The sequence below is a fragment of the Manis pentadactyla genome, chromosome 11 (assembly GCF_030020395.1).
Source record: "Manis pentadactyla isolate mManPen7 chromosome 11, mManPen7.hap1, whole genome shotgun sequence".
Lineage (NCBI taxonomy): Eukaryota > Metazoa > Chordata > Mammalia > Pholidota > Manidae > Manis > Manis pentadactyla.
In genome coordinates, this window is record NC_080029.1 from 848,420 (window position 1) to 866,646 (window position 18,227).

Sequence of the window (18,227 nt, forward strand, 5' to 3'; positions counted from 1 at the left end):
GGTCAAATGAAGTTCGTTTTTTTTTTAAATAGATGTACATACAATGAAACACCAATCTCAGTGCCCAGCCAGACACATTCCAACATGTGTGCATTCGCAACCACCGTGCAGATCAAGAAATCAAGCATTCTAAGTGCCCCCTGACCTATTTCACTCCCCCTTCCCCACGGCAGTCTGTTCTCTGTGCTTATGAGGCCATCTCTGTTGTTACTCATCTACTGTGCTTTATAGATTCCACAAATTAGTGAAATCATATGGTACGTGGTATTTGCCCTTCTCTGAGTTAGAATAATACCCTCTAAGAGCATCTGTATTTTTGCAAATGGCAAAATTTCATTCTTTTTTATGGCTGAGTAATATTCCTTCACACACACACCTTTCTTTACAATTCACCTATCAATGGGCTTTTGGACAGTTTTAATATCTTGGCTATTGTAAATAATGCTGTAATAAACACAGGGATGCATATATTTGTTGGGATTAGGAATTTTGTTTTCTTCAGGTAAATTCCCAGAAGTGGCATTGCTGGCTCATATGGCATTTCTCTTTTCAGTTTTTTTGAGGAACCTCTACACTGCTTTCCACGGTGACTGCAGCAGCTGACACTCCCAGCAACATGTTACTCCTTGTCTTTCGGATGGTGGCCACTCTAACTGGCGTGAGGGGACACCTCGCTGTGGATTCGATTTCCGCTGCCCTGATGATCAGTGACGTGGAGCATCTTTTCATGTGCCTGTTCAGCTCCTCTGCCCACTTCTTAATTGTTTTTGGTGTTTTTTTTTTTTTTGGTGTTGAGGCTTGTAAGTTCTTTATATATTTTAGATGTTAACTGTTAACTCCTTGTCAGATCTACCATTTCTGAATTACATTCTCCCATACTGTAGGGGTCTTTTTGTTCTGCTGATGGCATCCTTTGCTGTACAAAAGCTTTTCAGTTTGATGTCATCCCACTTATTTTGTTTTCGTTTCCCTTGCCTGGGGAGACCTAACTGGAGAAAAGTGCTAAGGCCAGTATCAATAGTGTATTTCTTATGTTTTTTCCTAGGAATTTTATGGTTTCATGTCTTACATTCAGGTCTTTGATCCATCTCGAGTTTACTTTTGTGTATGGGGTTAGACAGTGATACATTCTCTTGCATGTAGCTGTCCAGTTTTGCCAGCACCATCTGTTGAAGAGGCTGTCGTTTCCCCATTGTATGTCCATGGCTCCTTTACCAAACATTAATTGGCCATATATGTGTGGGTTTATATCTCGGCTCTATATTCTGTTCCTTTAATCTATGGGTCTGTTCTTGTGCCAGTACCAAATTGTCTTGATTACTGCGGCTTTGTAGTAGAGCTTGAAGTTGGGGAGTGAGATCCCCCCCACTTTAATCTTCCTTCTCAAGATTGCTTTGGCTATTCAGGGTCTTTTATGGTTCCACATGAATTTTAGGATTAGTTGCTCTAGTTCAGTAAAAAATGCCGTTGGTATTTTGATAGGGATTGCACTGAATCTATAAATTGCTTTGGTCAGGATGGCCATTTTGACAATATTAATTCTTCCTCTCCATGAGCACAGAATAGAGTTCCATTTATTGGTGTCTTCTTTATTTTCTCTCATGAGTGTTTTGCAGTTTTGAGGGCACAGGTCTTTCACCTTCTTGGTTAGGTCTACTCCTAGGTGTTTTACTCTTTTTGATGTAATTGTAAATGGAATTATTTTCCTGATTTCTTTCTGCTAGCTTGCTGTTAGTGTATAGGAATACAACAGATTTCTGTGTATTAATTTTGTACCCTGTAACTTTGCTGAATCCAGTTATTTTAATAGTTTTTGGGTACAGTCTTCAGGGTTTTCTATGTATACTATGTCATCTACAAATAGTGACAATTTTACTAAATGAAGCTCACTGTTGATGTAACTGACTCAGTGAGGCACGACAGGTTCAGATATTTTTCAGTGGGTGCCTGCTGACACGTAATACAATGGGTAACTGTAACTACAGGCTTTAAGACCTTATATCTCAACAAGCTTTGTTAATCTGCTCAGTCAAGCCCTTTTGTGCCCTGTACATTCTATCACCGTCACTTGTAACATGACTGTATCAGCCAGGGTTCTCCAGAGAAACAGAACCAGTAGGAGATATATCTGTGTGTGTGTGTGTGTGTGTGTGTGTGTGTGTGTACGGATACACACACATACGGCCTTATTCTAGGAACTGGCTCGTGTGGCTCTGCAGGCTGAGAAGTCCCACAGTCCACTATCATCCGCAAGCAGGAGGCCCGGGAGTGGGTGGAGTGGCGTGATTTCCATCTCAGTGCCTGGGCCCCAGGGAACGCTGGTGTACACCCGAGTCCAAAGGCTCCAGAGAGCCGCGGCAGGAGGTGGACATCCCAGCCCTGGATGGACTGGATGGGTCCTGTGTCACAAAGGGCCACCTGCTCTCTGCTGAGCCGACAACTCAGTGCCGACCTCTTCCGGAAGGTCTGGGCATGCCAAGGCCCCGTCAGGTTGGCTGTCAACTTCACCACCACATCCTCACAGATTCCACTTCAGTCTGTGCTAAATCGGTGTTTTCCCAATGTCTGAGGGTTTTCTCTGCCATCCTGGGCCTGTGCAGGCTCTGCACAAAGGCTCACTCTTCAGTTCCCCGAGGTAACAGCAAAGAAGTGTGCCGACGCCTACTGGCTCATCGAGAGCCCCAGGCAGTCAAGACCGCTGGCTTTGGGCAACAGCTGATGCTGCCCCCGCCGCAAGGCTGCCTGACTCAGACAAGCCTGTCTCCTCCGGACACACTGGTCCGGCTGCCGCAATCAAACACGATTTAACTATGTCACATCAGTAAATGGTTGTCCTTGCCTGGCTGATAAATGGGTTACTTGGAAACTTTTTATTGTAGTCACAGTTTCATTTATTTTAATTTTTTATTTTGCTATCATTAATATACAACCACATGAGCAACATTGTGGTTACTAGATTCCCCCCATTATCAAGTCCCCACCACATACTTCATTAGTCACTGTCCATCAACGTAGTAAGATGCTATAGTCACTACTTGTCTTCTCTGTGCTGTACAGCCTTCTCCGTGCCCCCCACTACATTATGTGTGCTAACTGTAATGCCCCCTTTTCCCCCCTTATCCCTCCCTCCCACCCATCCTCCCCAGTCCCTTTCCCTTTGGTAACTGTTAGTCCATTCTTGGGTTCTGTGAGTCTGCTGCTGTTTTGTTCCTTCAGTTTTTGCTTTGTTCTTATGCTCCACATATGAGTGAGATCATTTGGTACTTGTCTTTCTCTGCCTGGCTTATTTCACTGAGCATAATACCCTCTAGCTCCATCCATGTTGTTGCAAATGGTAGGATCTGTTTTCTTCTTATGGCTGAATAATATTCCATTGTGTATATGTACCACATCTTCTTTATCCATCCATCTGCTGATGGACACTTAGGTTGCTTCCATTTCTTGCTATTGTAAATAGTGCTGCAATAAACATAGGGGTGCATTATGTCTTTTTCAAACTGGGCTACTGCATTCTTAGGGTAAATTCCTAGGAGTGGGATTCCTGGGTCAAATGGTATGTCTATTTTGAGTTTTCTGAGGAACCTCCATACTGCTTTCCACAATGGTTGAAGTGACTGACATTCCCATCAGCAGTGTAGGAGGGTTCCCCTTTCTCCGCATCCTCGCTAGCATTTGTTGTTCCTAGTCTTTTCTATGTTGGCCATCCTAACTGGCATGAGGTGATATCTCATTAGTTTCATTTATTTTTGGGAAGATGAGCTGGGATGAGTTTCTCCATCTTAAACTAACTTTTCTGAGTCACCTCCTCGGAAGTTGGGATTGCAGAGGCAGTGCTGACACATGCTGGGCCCGTTAATAAGCCAATGACAAGGTGAAGCGAGCCACTGTGCCTTAAAACCACGACTCTGGAAGCCCGCTCTGCATCTTCACAGGACGGAGACGCTGAGGTGTGAGCACAGCGGGCTCGAGGACGGCTGTGTTAGAGCTGCACCACGTGACTCACGAGAGCTGCAGCACAAGGCGGCCACCCCAGATGGTCTCTATCCCAATTGCACTGTTGTGGCCCAAGCACAGCCAGAGAACACTGTGAATGCATCAGCAGGGCTGTGTTCCAATAAAACTTTATATATGGGCACTGAGATCTGAATTCCTTCATGTAATTTTTATGTGTTGTGAAGTATTCTTTTGATTTTTTTCTCAACCATTTAAAAATGTGAAAACTGTTCTTAGCTCATGAGTCATACAAAAACAGGCCACAGGTCATAGCTTGCCAATCCCAATATGAGATGACTGGACATTGGTAAGATGCCAATTCTCCCACACACGGATCTATACAAGTTTCAAAACACTACAAATCAGAATTCCAGTTTTTCTCATGTAGAAGCCAACACAAAAAATATTTTTTTTAGAGATTGATGTTCTTTTTATTTATTTTATTTATTATTTATTGTTTATTATTTATTATTAATTATTATTTATTTATTAAGGTTTCATTGATATACACTCTCTCATACCATCTTTAATCTCGGATCCAGCAAAAAATTTTATAAAGGAGACCCAGGGTACTAGAGTGGGCGAAACAACCCGGAAGGGGCAAGTTGTGGGGGGGGTCACACCACCTGCTCTCAAGGTTCACTGTGAAGGTGCAGGAATGAAGACAGTGTGTGCTGTGCAGACGCACCATCGACAAAACGGGGCCGACAGGCAAGACCCGCTGATGCGCGGTGGGCACTCGGACGTCAGGACGTCCAGGGAGAAGACAGCCAGAATCCTGACAAATGGCAATGGAACAACCACACACTGACCCATGCAAAAAAGGGGGAAAAGAGAGATCTTAACCTGACCTCAAACCAAAACTAACTTGAAGCCCATCATAAACTTAAAAGTAAAACCCGAAACCGTAAAAGTTCTAGAAGACAGGATAAAAATCTTTGTGACTTTGGGTTGGGCAGATTTTGTAGATACACAAAATGCACAAATTATGAAAGGGAAAAATTTGTAGAACATATATCTGACTCAGGATATAAGACGTGCTCTCACAACTCAACAATAAGAAAAAACAACCCTAGTTTTAAAACCAGGCAAAAGACTTGTTTGTGCAGGCACCTGACCAACGACACATGAATGCAAATGAACACATGAGAAGATGCTCAACATCGCTTATTGCTGGGGAGATGCAAAGCAAACTCTGAGAAGTGCCTGGTATGCTTCTCGATGCTGTGCAGAAATGCTATGGACAAGATCAAGTGCTGATGGGGGCAGAGGCCCCAGAACTCTCCATGCTGCTGGTGGAGTGCAGGGTGCTGAAGCCACTCAGAAACACGGTGTGTCTACTTCTCACCAGGTTAACTGTATGCTTACAATCCACCAAGCAACCCCAGTCCTGGGTATTTCTGTCTTTGAGAAACAGGAACATTTGCCTGCACAAAGCTCTGAGTGCAGGTGTCCATGTGAGCTTCACTCATAATCACCAAAAACTGGACGTAACTCTGCTATGGTCTGAACGTTGGTGTCTCCCAAATCCGCATGTTGAGTCCTAACCCACAATGTGATGTATCAGAAAGTGGGGCCTTGGGGAGCTGGTTTGGTCATGAGGGTGGAGCCCTCGAGAATGGGATCAGTGCCTTCATAAGCCACTGCACGGAGCCTCCTCACCCAGCAGGGGGGCTCTCACGAGACATCGAAATCTGTTGAAACCTTGGCTTTGAACTTCCGGTCTCCAGACCGGGAGAAATAAACGTCCATCATTTCTAAGCCTAACCCAGTCTAAGGTATTTTGTTGACAGGCCCAAATGTCCACCCCCTGGGGGATAAACCGCGGTCCATGTCAGAAGCCATTTGGCAAGCGGAAGGCATGAACTGCTGACACAGGGACAAGCCTTGAATGCGTTACACCTGGCAAGAGAAGCCAGGCTCCAAAGGCTGCACGCTGGGCAACCCCGCTTCTGCGACGATCTAGAGAAGGCGGCACTGTGGGAGCGGAGCCCGACCAGCACTGCCAGGAGCCAGGCGACGGAGCGGCCACAGCAGGGCAGAGAGGAGCTGCGACAGGTCATGGGCATGTGCCCAAACCGAGGGTCACACACCGCGTGCTCATCGGGGCCCCTCGGCTGCTCCCTTGGCCTTTCTCTGAGGACCCCACCAGTTCCGCGGCCTCAGGGCAGATGTGGCTGCTGGGCCCCACACGCACAGTCTTCTGGGTACATGCCCACCAGAAGCACGCCCACCCCCAGGCTGACCGCACCATGCAGACTCCACGCTGACCCTGGTCCCCTCACCAGGGGTACGGCCGTCCTCTCACAAGGCAACACCAGGGGTGATGCCCTGCGGCCCCCGACTCCTAGGGAAGCCCCACCCCACAGTGGCCCAAGAAGCCTGCTCTCTGCCTGGAGCCCACAAACAGACCCTCAGAGAGCCTGGGCGGCTGCCGTCTATACCTTGCCCGCCTCAAGTCATTGCGATCACACACGGCAGCTGCTGCCCAGGGACCCTGAGCCTTGACCAGAGAGTCCTGAGCTCAGCCAGGCCCCAGTGCAGGTGCAACTGAGAGCGAGAACCCACGTGTGAGGGTGACACTGGGGGCTGTGAAGGGCTCCCGGGTTCCTGGAGCCGCCTGGCAGGGGCACAGCCGAGACCAGAGGCATGTGGGTGGGGGCGACAGACCTGTAAGGCGTTCGGACTTGAACCCTCAAGGCGGAAGCCGCTAAGCAGTTTTAGGCAGGGGAGACGGCAGATCAGAAAAAGCATCTCCAGAGGCAGGTCCTGGGCCACACAGTGGGGACTGGCCCCCAGGGCCCAGGAGGAGCGTGGATGCCGGGGGCTCTCACGCAGTGTCCCTGTGGGAGGGACACGGCACCGGCATCTGGCCCTCCACATGTGCGCTGAGGACAGAGGGGGTCCAGAGAAAAGCAGCCTGGGCAGAAAGCAGGGTGCTCCTAGGGGAGCGAGTTCTGAGGGGGCGTGCTGGGGCGTCCTGGGGCCTGCGCGAGGGCTCAGGGCGGGCTCCTCCCAGGGAGAGGAGCGGCAGGCTACGGTGGGACTCAGCCCAAGTGAGGAGGGGGCACCCCAAGTCCTGCCGCAGGTCGCAAGTCTCTGCAGCCGCATGTTCAGTGCCCGCGACCGTCTGCAGACACCCGAGGACGTGCTCCCGCGAGCCACTGACTCCGACGTCCCTATCAGCTCCTTGTCTCACTCACTAAAAGTTTAGCGGCCAGCTTCTCCTCTCAGAGCATAAGGGGCAGGGCAGGCGTGGCCCCGCAGGCCTCCTGCTGGCGGTCCCCAAGACCGGAGCCCCCGAGCACACGAGCATCTCACTCAACCAGAGGTTTAAGTCGAAGGAGCAGGGTGTTTCTGACTAGGGGCTAGGCGCGCGGGACGGTGCCAGGAGACCGGGGTCCCTGCCCCCTTCGGAAAGCACATTTTTTAAAAAGGAGATTGTCCAAAGGAACAGGTGCTAATGCCTCACAACGAAAGGCAAATAAAGAAAACCGCTGGGGGGACACGCTCACAGCCTGTCAACGGGAGGCACCCCAAGGCACCTGCTGAGGCTGGAGTGCTGCCCTTTGGCTTCTCTGCTCTGAAACGTCACCGGACATCCTTGCGTAAAGTGTGCAGAGAAAAGAACCACCTCGTGGTCCCGGCAGCCCAGAGTGGTTCTGGAAGCCTGCCCAAGCCCTCAGGAGGGCAGACCCAGGAGAGAGGTCGTGGACCCTGACCCGCCACCCACATCCAGCCCCGCCCCACTGCATTCACAGCCACCAACAGAAGGCCTCTGTCCTGTCCTGGCCTGGCGGCTGCCCTGGAAAAAAGCAGGCCCTGTCCCCTTCCAGGCTGACCTACTACACCCAGCTGGTCAGCTGGCACAAAGCCACTGCCACGCCCTCGGCCCACCCAGACACCCTGGCAGGGCCTTGGAAGAGCGTGCCAGGTAAAATGCAGGACGCCCAGATAACTGGATTTCCGCTAAGAACTTTCTAGCATAAATAGGTCCCGTGCAATATTTGGGACACAGTTATGCTAAAAAGTGTTTACCTGAAATTCAGGTGTAGATGGTGCCCCACGCTTTCCGTGCTGAGTCTGGCACCTTTGGAAAAGGCTGTTTTTAGGGTCTTCAATGGGACACGGAGAGAAGGCGATGTCCCCCTTCTCAGACTGTGTCCTGCAGTGCTCCCCAGGGCAGGGTTGCCCAGACAGGGCCAAACCCCAGCTGGCAGGCAGCTCCAGGACAGAGGGGCACATCTTCCAGATGCCTCCTCCCCAAGCAGGCACGGACAAGATGCCAACCTGCAAACACCCCACCCACCACTGACACCAGCCCTGCCAGGACCCAGGGGGTGGCGCCTTGGAGTTCCCATCCAGAAACCAGGATACCGTCAGTGCAGAGATGCACAGACTTGGGGTGGGCCTCCCCTGGATGAAACGCCGCAGGACACAGAGATCCTTGTCTACACTGCAAGAACCAAAGCACGGGAGGGTCTGGGGGGTGGCGGTTTGCCAGGTCCCCTGCCAAGTGCACAGACAGGCCTGAAGGCTAAGTAATGCAGCCTGCCGGCCAAGGGAGAACATGAGTCAGGGGTCTGGGGGCTCTCTGTGGGGCCAGTCCCAATAAGCCAGCACATGGGGGTCCTGCTGAAGACCCCCACCCCACAAGGCAGGGCTGAAGGGCCAGGGGTAGGGGTGGTGGTGAAGGCCAGAAGCTGCCGGCTTAGGGCCAGTCCACTGCAGAGTGGACAATGCCTTCGGGGCCCACACCTGCCCCCCTGCCTCACCCCTACCATCTCTCCTTCCAGCCTCGGGGTCCAACCAGGAGCTGGGCACCTGGCTCCTTCATTCGGTCAATTCCCCAACACCACGTCCAGGCCAGAAGCCGTAGTCCTGAGGACAGGAGGGTAGGACTATGTGGAGAGGGCTCTGGCTGGGTGAGCTCAGGGGGCTCCAGGTGAGCTGGAGGGGTCAGGACAGGCGGGAGCCCTCCACCAAGTGAGGGAGAACTTTCTGCCCAGGCAGCCCACGGCGGGGGGCCAGAGCCTAGTCTGCGGGAGGGGCCACGGCGGCCTCATGCCGGGCAGGGAGGGGGTCTGTGCTACAGAGAAAGGAGGTCTGAGGGGGCACATGCGGTGTGGCAACACCAAGAGGGGCCGCTGGGAGGCAAGTGGGGGTGGGAGCATGTGGGTGGGGCAGAGGCTGAGGAAGGGACTGGGGGCTGCAGGGATGCAGACGGCAAGCCAGACCCTGGGTTGTGGGGCAGTGGGAGTGATGGGCAGTTCTGAGGGCACCCTCCCTGTGGGTGTGTTGAGAAAAGACCTCTGGGGTGGCAGTCCTACCTCCACCCAAGGTGGGAGACAAACAGGCCCCACACCCATGCCTGCTCCATGCATATGTCCACCAGGGGCCTGCTACTAAGTGGGGTGCAGGCTCCCACTCCCGTAACTGCCTCTGAGTTAGAGGGAGCTGGGGAGTGCCCGGAGGCACGGCAGGCGTCTCAGCTGACCCACTGCACAGGTGGGGGTGTGCCCAAGGTCACCAGGCTGGCCTGAGACGGGAGTCCCAGGCACTCAGGGGTCAGTCTGGTGAGCAGGGTAAGCTGGAGACAGCGGTGCTGAGAGCTCATGGCCCTGACGCTCCCCACCGCAGTGGGCAGCACCAGTGCCCCCCTCCCAGTGGAGGAGCCACTCAGGGCCCCGTGAAAACCAGTGGTGCGGTTCTCAGAGCCCCCTCCCCACAGAGTGGGGTAAAGCCCAGAGCTGGGGCCTTCCTGGGGCCCAGGCAGGAGGAAGAGCCCAGGGAGGCAGCTCCCGGGACCCCAACCAACTCAGCACCCTCCACCCCCAGGGCCACCTGCCTGCTCCCCATCCTTGCAGAGCACCCCCCTGCTGGGCTGGGGTGAAGGGAGGTAGCGAAAAGCTTGGGGGTGCCTTGGAAGCACACTCAGGGTGGCCCCAGGCTGTCCAGGACCCCGGGAGGGAACCCCGCTGGGGGAAGCCGCTGAGCACACCCCTGGCCCAAGCGGCAGCTCTCAGGCCTTCCGGGCTCCAGGGAGGAATGGGGCCTGTGCATGGCGCTCCCCACCGCAGCCCCGCTGCCCCAAGCTCCTCCCCCAAGAGGGCAGCCAGCACCTCCCAAGGCCATGTGCTCCTGCTCACAGGGAGGGGGCTCCCGAGCCCCAGGCCCGAAGGGATGCTCCGGGCCTCCCAGCACCTCCCACAGCCCGTGCCGGGGCCCAACAGGTGGGCAGCGCCCCCCGCCTCCCTGGAGCCCAGCTCGGCCACCACCACCCACGGGCCCCGGCTGGGGCGCCGGAGGCCATTTCGGACTAAGTGGGCAAGGCCAGGGCAGAGGCGCTCAGGGGAGATGGAGAGGGCGGGCAGGGGGTGGTGCGGGCGCGGGGAAGGGCGCCGGGGGGGCTGGGGTCCGCGCCGAGGCGGCCCGTGTGGGGGAGGGGGCCGCACGGGGGCGGCGGGTGGGGAGGGGGCACGGCGAGGGCCCGGGGCGGCGGTCTGGGGGCCGAGGCCTGGCGGGGAGGCGGCGGGGGCCGGGGGCGGCGGGGGCCCGGGGCCGGGCCGGCGCGGGGGTGGGACGGCGGGGGCGGGGGCGGCGGGCGGCATAAAGGCGGGCGGCGGGCGGCGGCCTTACCTCCGACCCTGTACATGTTGGCGGCCATGTCCGGGCGCGCGGGGAGGCCGGGCGCGCGGGGCGCGGGGGCGCGGGGCCGGGGCCGGGGGCGCGCGGGGGCGCGGGCCGCGGGCGGGGGGCGGGCGGTTTAAAGGGGCCGCCGCCGCCGCCGCCGCCGCCGCCGCCGAGGCCGCCGAGGCCGCGCTGGGACCGAGGGCCGCGGCGCGGGCGGGAGAGGAAGAGGAGGGGCGGCCGCGGGCAGGGGAGGGGCCTCGGGCGGCCCCGCCCACCGCGCGCGCCGTCACCCGGCGAGGCCTCCGGGGGGCCCCCGGGTGTGGAGCCGCCCCCGGCCCTTCCCGCAGCGGCGCCCGCATCAGCCCCGAGGGTTCTCCCGGGGCCCGGGCCCGGTCGGCTTCCGCGACGCCCTCCCGCGGTGGTCCCCGCTGCCCCCCTCGGTTCCCGGGGGCCTCCGGGCCTCCCCTGCCCTCCCACCCTCCTCCCGTCGTGGATCCTCGCCAAGCACCCCGCCACCCGACCCTACTCCCTTCCAGCCGGGCTCTCGCCACCCACCCGGGGGTCTTTGTCCCTGCCCCGCACTGCCCCCCACGGCAGAGCTGCGTCGGTGGCAGTGCCCGCACCCCACCCCAACGCCGCACTGCCTCCTGATGAACAGGCCAAAGAGGGCAGATGTCTGTGCCCGAGGACAGCCTTTGGAAGGCCCTGCCGGAGCCCAGAGGGTGGGGTGCAGCGGCCGGGGAACAGGGGGCTGGGAGGGTCGAGCGTCCGGCCTCAGCAGGATCCCCAGCTGAGATGAGCATGAGGTGGAAGGCGTGGGGTCCCAGATGGAGAGAGGCGGGGGTCCCAGCCAAAGTTTGGGGCCAGGATCAACATCACTGCTGTGGGGGGAGGAGTGCTGGGGCTCCAGGCTGCTGGACTGAGCACCACCACCGGTTACTGCCGTTTATTCTGATGGGGCAGATTCGTGGTTGGAGGGGGACAGCCCTGCGGGGGGCGGGGAAGCTCAGGAGAGGCCCTGGTCGAGCCAGGGTGCCAGGGTGGTGGGGGAGGCTCCCAGGGGCAGGGCGCATAGGACCTCAGGGAGGTCCCTGCAGGGGATGAGTGAGGTGGGCGCCAGCCCAGAGCACGTGCTGCGGTGGAAGCAGGGTAGGGGACAGGGGAGGCCAGCAGGCTGTGCGCTGCACGCTGCAGAGCAGCCCAGGCCACCAGAACAGGAAGAGCCCACCTGGGAGCCTTGGGGCCACCTTCACTCAGAGGGTCTTACTGGGAAGGGCAGCCAAGGGGCAGCTGAGCGGTGGGGGACCACAGTGTGCGCGATGATGGGGAAGGCGAGGGGGAGGAACTTGGGTGCAGGACAGGGTGACGAGCCCAGGCAGCTCCCTAGGTGGGGAGTGGTGGGTGGGTCTCCCTCCTTCCCTGCAGGCCCGCCCCGGCTGTGGGCAGCTTCCACCTGGGAGCCCCTGCCCACCGTGGCAGCAGACTGGACGGGGAAGCTGGGGCCTGGGGCCCCAGGGAAGCCATAGGCTCCCAAGTCTCCCTACGAGGGATGAGGATACACCACTCACAAAGCAGGGTGACATTTAATTGGACCTCAGGAGGCACCACAGAGCCCAGCTTCTCAGCTGGTTTCCACTTTGCTTTGCTCCTCTCCAGACTAACAAAAAAGGGGGATTTCACACAATGAATGCCCTGCCCTTAAGCCAGCTAAGAGGCAGTCATCACATCCCCGGTAAGCTGCAGAAAGGGTTATCAATTCATCCATTTAATAGCAGAGCAAACAGACATCGAGAGTTACTGGTGTCAAGACGGGTATGGCAAAGGCCTGGCCGCCTGGCTGGGACTCCAGCAGAAAGACGGAGGGAGCCAGGGGCCAAAGGAAGCACGCCGGAAGCAGCAGAGGATGCCACGGGAGTGCCGCGTGTCCCGGGGCCTAGGACACGAGGTGCGTGATCAGGCGCTCAAACACTGGGTGGCAGAACAGAATGCAAGCGAAGGAGACATGTTTCCTCCGAATCATGCTCTCGTTGGACCAAATCAGAAACTGCCAGGGGCAGAATATCACATCACTAATACAGGAAAGGCTGGAGATAATTTCAGGGCAAGAAAAAGCAATTAAACCATAATTTATTACTTCACCTGTATTTGCAACTCACCTATTACCTGCTAAGCACCTACTTAGACCCTGGGGGGGCAAGGGAACAGAGTTTCTGTTGGGGAGCGTACAGCCCTGCAGGAGGCGCACAGGTAACAAATACTCCATGACGATGGCAGGTGCTCGTTGGTCCGGATGAGTGAGGTGCGCGGTGTAAAGCGGTCAGGACACTGGAGAAGGCAGGCCCCAGGTGGGGTCTGATGGTAGGCGAGGAGGCCCCCTCGGTGGGGCTGCACCCCTGTGCAGGGTGTTATGGGCCCACGGGCACTTTGGCTTTTCTCCTGCAGGGCTCTGAGGGCCCAGAGGTGACCTCGGTTCAGAAGGATCCCTCGGCTGCTGTGTAGCGAGGGATGAGAAGAGGCGGGGGTGTGCCAGGCAAAGAAACCCTGGATAAGGCGCATGCCCCAGGCAGAGGGTTGGAGAAAATCCCCCAGAGAGACGAGGAGCTGCACCACGTTCCAGAAAAGCCATGGGTGTGGCTCACGCTGACACCATCTTGCCTGAGTTACTGGACTTCAAGGATTAATATAACTGTTTCAGAAAAAGCACATCATGCGCCAAGACAAAAAAACCAGGTTGGCCCTGATTTCCCCAGCAACTAAGCTTCAAGACCGAGTCCTGAGGGAAACGGCCCGCCTAAGAATCCTACCCCCAGCCAAGCTCCTGTGCTGGTAGAAGGGCCTCGGGGAAACGTTTCCAAGCCTAGAAGAACCCAATAAAGCATGTTTGAAAACGTAAAAGCCACCTTCCATGCGGCCAATGGGACAGGACAGGACAGAAAGGGCCAGAATGGCCACCGGGTCCCTCAGGTTCGCACTACACGAGGCCACAAGGGAGGTCACGGGGTGGAGTGTGACAGGGACGCTGGGCCAGCACGCCCCGGGAGCCCACACGGCGGGCAGGAGATGGAGGCACACGCGCAGGCCAGCCAACACCATCTCTGAAGTGCACTGCCGGGAACCCAAGGGCCCCATCTCTCATCTTTTTTTTGTAATTTACAAAAAGAATCTTAGAATCTTTTAAACTTGGGGTGAGGAAGCAGTCATCCGAGCTCGACAATCATGTTTTCCTTCACAGTAATCTTGGAAGGAGCAGGCCCCCCGCTCTTTCTGCGTCTCTGGCGTCCGCTCCGCCCTGCTTAGGCCTCTAGGAGTGTCGGAACACCCCTCCCCTGAGGTCTGCAGCACTCATCTTGCTGATGAAGCTGAGCGCGAGACTTTTAAACCTTACTGTGGGGTCACTGAGTTGTGAGTGTGTCTGGCGAAGCCAACGGAGCCACTCCCATCAATGGGGGCAATGCTGGACAGCGGTTGTCTCTGCTGGCCCTGGATAGCACGAACGACACCCCTGGGTGCCCTGCCAGTCCTTGGGGCTGGGCCGCTGGGGCCCCCTTTCTGCCTGGCTGTCTGCAGCGGTCCCCATTCCCCATTCTGAGCTGGCACAACTTCCAAGCACAGGCGAGTCCTAGGGCTCGAGGAAGACCACCCTCTCTGACACTGGAGCACCCAAAGGGCCCAGCTGGGGGTGCCCCCAAAGGGCTTCCCACCCAGCGGTATTCCCAGTGGCTCCCCTCCCCAGGGGCATTGCTGCAATTCCCAGGAAGGCACGTTACTTCTCCCAGAGCTGGGGGAGACGCCCACCCGGCCAGGAAGTAGAGAAGGGACAGTTCAGAATGGACACATGGGACGGCACTGCAGAGTCCACTGCCAGTGGTGGCCAAGAGTGACATTCTAACCAGACTGACGCTGCCCCAAGAGATTCTCTCTGCTTTATCCCACCGATGCCCATCCTGTCTGCTGGGCGGACCCTGCTCTCGCCCCGGCTCCCAGGCGACCTTAGACCATCCTCTCTTCCGGTGCTGCAGGCCAGCAAACTGTCAGCATTGGGGTTCAATCACTCTCGGTTGTTGGGGACCATCCTATGCAGCAACCCCAGCCTCTACCCCTTCAATGCCAGGAGTCTCCACGGAAGGCAGGGCCCCTGCCCCAAAGATGGCACATCACCCCAAACTGTGCCTCTGCCAGGTCCCATGACAAGGGGGTGGTAAGGCTGCTAACCAGATGAGCTTGAAATAGGATCCTGGATTATGGGGTGGGCCTGACACCATCACTGGGCCCTCCAAGGTGGAGGAGGCAGAAGAGAGACAAGGATGGAAGCACAGAAGCGGGGTCGGAAGACACCAGGGTGCTGGCTGTGAAGATGGAGGGGTGCCCCGGCCAAGGAATGTGGGCGCTTCTGGAAACCGGAAAGGCAGACGCGGTTCTCCCCTGGAGCCTCCAGAAAGGGAGGCAGCCCCACCCACCCAACCGTGGCCCAGGAGCCCTGTTTCAGACTTCTGCAGGACTTGAAGACACCGTCTGCGGCGGCTCGCCAGGCAGCCCTAGAAAGGAAACCAACACGCCGGCAGGACAGCAGCCTCACCAGGCCCTGCCGCTGTCCCCGGGCACCGCACTCCCTGCAGTGGGCCACAGGCTCCGAGCCAGTCCCCACCAGGAGGTGGCGCTCCTTCCCTGCCCAGCCGGGCTGGCCCCGCGGCCGCCCAAACCACAGAGGCGGCTGAGGACACGACTCCGGGCCTGAGCCCTAGGGAGGCGGCCTCCGAGGGCTGCTGGGCACCCCACAGCCGGCTCCTGGGAGGGAGGCCTGATGAGAAGGAGGCCCAGAGGCCACGTGGAGGGCAGAGGGGTGGCCGTCCCCACATCCAGAACCACTACCATCGGACTCTGGCCTCACGAGGCGCCCAGCAAGGCCAGGAGCTGGCAGGTGAGCCCATGAACCTGTGTCTCGAGTGATGACACAGAGTCCTTTCGTCACCAAATGGCAGAGAACTTCACGCACTAGTCGCCTCCGTCCTGCTCACACTCCACCTCCAACTCTGGACTGTGAACACAGGGGGTGGCAGGGGGCACCTTCCTGCCCAACGTGGCGCTGGGCCAAAGCTGGTTCTGGCCCTTGACGCCCACCCCCACTCCATCATCAGGGTCTCTGGGGTGTGGGGGGCTCATGGTGTCCCACAGGGCCCTAAACCTAACCCCCACCCCACCATCCCTATGGCCCTCCACCCACTCTGAATATCCTCAGAAATACGAAGGAACAAAATTAGATTCAGGGTCCACAGAGAATGGGGGCTGCCTAGCTGTGTGATCTTGGAAGGCTTCCTGGAGGAGGGGGACACGGTACGGAGGGATGGAGGGTGCCACTGGGCTGGGGCGTGGGGGTCAGGCAGCAGGCCGGATGTCAGCCTCCCGGGAGTGGGCTCTGGGAGGGATGGAGGCTGGTGCGCCCAGGTGGGGGGCCTGGAGAGGATCACCTCATTTTGCCCAAAGCCCCCTCCCCCTACCTGCCCCCCCACAGAAACCTGGTCAGGCCCTTACAGTCATCACCAAGCCCAGGCGTGGCACCCACCCCGGCTGCTGTCCTGGAGGCCTGGCATCCCCCCCACCCCTCTTCTCCAACTTCCAGTCCTGCTCCCACTTGCTCACCCCAAAATGCAGCCCCACCTTGTTGCCTCCAGCTCAGAACCCTCCCTCCCGCCTGCCCTCAACTTCCAGACGAGGGCAGACACCAAGGTGGGCCCAGCGCCAGCTCCTCCCGCCCACCACAGGCCTTCTGCCCACACTGCCTTCTTGGTTTCTGGCCACTAACAAGCCCGCCATGCAGAGGTGGGGAGGCACACCCTCCACCAGGACGCCTCTCTGGGTTCGGTGCCCCCTGGCTTCTGCAGCCCCTGGCCGCTCCCAACCACAGCAGCATCCCCACATTGTATGTGAGAGCTGGCACCCCCAGCTGGGTGGGCACCGGTTCATGACATCACGACTCCCACCCTCCTGGAGGGTCACAGCCCCCCTGCTCCACCTCATCACCCCATGCAGGGCAGCACCTGATTCCCCAAGAGGGACAGGCTCCCCAGCACAGGTGCTGGTCGGAACCGGCTCAAAGGCACGGCCTACAGAGCTTCCCCTCCCCCCCGGGCCCACGACAGCTGTGGACTGGCCTCTCCTGGAAGGGCCCACTCCGCCCTGCCCCCAGGCCCCTCCGGGTGGGCTCTTGGGGCTGGGCTGGTGCAAGGCGTCCCTCCTGGGGTGGCCTCCCAGGCCTCAGGGGTACATGCTCTGAGGAAAAGGCATCCGGGTGGTCCTCCAGGCCCTTTTCTCATCCCTGGGCTGGTTGTGGCCTCTGGGGCCCGTCCCCCACCCAATGCCTCCCTGAAGACCCCTGACAAAAGGCGCTGGAGAACAGACTGGGCCGAGGTGGCTCTTAGGAGGGTGGTGACCTCGAGGCCTGGGCCTCTGAAGTCACATTTTGCCGAAAGGACGAGCTCCGGGCCAGGAAGGGGTGAAAGGCGGTGGACCCCACCGACTGCGGCAGGTGGGGGAGCAGCATATCCTCGTCCCCGTCCGCGGACACCAGCTGCGCCACGGCCCGCACACCGTCCTCCAGACAGAGGCAGGGTGAGGCAATGGGCCCGGGCGGGGGAAGTGAGGCTGGGAAGGGGCCCCGCCCCCTGCCCCTGTGCCCCAGGCCTCGCCTCCTGGGGCACCACCCCCTGCCCCCGCCCACCAATCCCGTGTCCCTCCAACCCCCTCCCATCCTGCAGTGGGCCGGGAGCCTGGTGGCGGGCAGCATCTCCCGGCTGCCCAGCAGGGCCCACCGCCAGCGCTCGCTCGTCAGTGCCGAGGCTCCGGCTGGCGGCTCAGGTTCCTGCTCCCCGGTGGTTCACACACCTGCAGGGACAGGGATGGGTCAGCGCAGGCATGGCCAGCCCGGGCCCACACCCCTCTGCACCCTCCCACAGCAGGGGATGCTCCAGCCATGCAGCACCCAGCTCGGCACCCAGGGCAGGGCCTGGCAGCTCCGCTTTGCTGGACAAGGGGCAGCCCTGAACCACAGAGTCTTTACACAGAGGCTGCGGCCCGCCTGGCTTGTGCCTGGACAGGCCAGCAGGGCCACCCCTAAGCAGTGGAGCACAGCCCAGAAGGCCCGAGGATAGGCAACCTCAGGAAAGGCAAGGCCAGAGGTCAGCCACTGTAAGTCAGCCACAAAGAGCCCTCCAAAGTGCTCAGGATCCTAAGGACACGAGAGCAGGGTGCGAGGCGTGAGTGGAAGGGCAGGAGGTGGGAGGGCGACTTCCAACTGGGAAAGGCGGGAGGCAGCAGCCATGCAGGCGCCCATCTCCTGGGATGAACTTGCCGGGTGAGCGTCTGTGCAAAACCCCTGGACCCATCCGAGACTCTCCAGCCAGGGGGCCATCCTGCCCCCTCCCTGGGGGAAGGCAGGAGGTCCCTTTCTGAAGAGTCAAGGGTATGGGGGTACCACGCTAAAAACAGAGGATTAACACAAACTCAATGTGAAGTCCCCATTTCTCAAAAAATTAAAAACAGAATGACAGTTTCGTCTAACAATCGCACTTCTGGGTGTCCATCCAAAGGGCCTGAACACTCGCCCT